A 1,704-nucleotide genomic window follows, 5' to 3' on the forward strand; every position below is an offset into this window, starting at 1 on the left:
CATGGGGGAGGGGGTAAGCAGTCACTCCCACGGCACATACGACACCAGTACACATCTACCTACGTCCCAGCAAAACCAGACTTTCGTATGAAAAAGAAAATTGTACGAAATTTTTCACCTGTCAGAGAAATCTAAGAGAAAAACGGTCGCGTTGCCTTCAAAAATAGTTGTTGTTCTTTATAAACCGTAAACTTGGGTTACAGAGTACATAAAATCTATGATATTTTTACGTAGGGCTGAGTAATTGGGGCTGTAATGTGACTTGCACGCACATATGACATCAAAGGATACACTTGGACATTAATGGCGCTGTTTGCATCATTGCAGTGAGACATTGATGACGTAGCTTATCAGCATAATGATGACACATTGATGACGCAGCATACATGATAACACTGACAGGTTGTAATAATGACGTAATAATGACGTAATAATGACGCGGCTAACATGGTAATAGTGACGCATTATTAAACGCGTGACTTACATTGCTGTACGTGCTGATAACGTAGATTACTTCGCAATACACATAGTTTAATGACGTAGTTTATACGTTAAAATGCCACGTTGCTGACATCGTGTAGGCTACGTTGTAATACTGACAGAAGAATGACGTCGGTCACGTGGTTATTCTCACACAGTGATGACGTCATCTACACCGTTATCCTCGAATAATGATGACGTTGTACACGTCATAAACCGCATAACACATTGATAATGTCGATTATAGCGTAACTTCATATAATGATGACGTCGTTTACGTCATAATCTTCATACACTAATGACGTCATTAACATTGTCACACATTTATATCATTTATTTCATACTACTATATATATAGTTTGTTTATACATTGACTTTTAATGATATACAGGGCAGCACCACATTCAGGTTTAAATAGACTCTCTCTGTGTTCATAGTACGTGTACGTACAATATATATTTTCTATATCTAGACACATAATATTGCTATTGATTATTTATCATTTATAGAAGTCGTGTAGACGGACTACTCGCACGCTATATAAGCAGAGCTACAGTGCATTCATTTCCCCCTTAGAAGCAACCTTTCCTTCAACATTCTACAACATCGTAGCTACACCGCACACGAGAAATCACCTTTCATTCGCCACGTTCATTACGGAAGTCACATTTGCCAACTTTATGTTCTCTCCCGAGAGATGCTAGGGTTGCGAAGAAGAGAAATTCGCCCGCACTCGGGTGACGACGCTATACTACGCGTGCGAATGTCATAGTTCCCGACCGTGGCACGTACTGTAACGTAAACTTGAGGTTTGCCAGGCGACACAAGATTGTCTGACTGTCGCTTGAAGAGCAGGGTCAAGGCATGTCCCTCTTTCTCGCTCTCTCTCTCTCTCTGCTCTCTCTCTCTCTCTCTCTCTCTCTCTCTCTCTCTCTCTCTCTCTCTCTCTGTCTCATCTCTCTCTCTCTCCTTTTCTCTCACTCTCTCTCTCTCCCTCTCCCCCCTCTTGCTCTCTCTCACTCTCTCTCTCCCTCTCACCCCCTCTCTCTCTCTCACTCTCTCTCTCTTTCTTCTCTCTCTCCCTCTCCTCTCACTCTCTCTCACTCTCTCTCTCTCTCTCTTTCTCTCTTTCTTTCTTTCTCTCTCACTTTCTCTCTCTCTCTCTCTCTCTCTCTTTCTCTCTCTCTTTCTCTCCCTCTCTCTCTCTCTCTCGCTTTCTCTCTC

The sequence above is a fragment of the Priapulus caudatus genome, unplaced genomic scaffold (genome assembly GCF_000485595.1).
Source record: "Priapulus caudatus unplaced genomic scaffold, Priapulus_caudatus-5.0.1 Scaffold435, whole genome shotgun sequence".
NCBI lineage: Eukaryota > Metazoa > Priapulida > Priapulimorpha > Priapulimorphida > Priapulidae > Priapulus > Priapulus caudatus.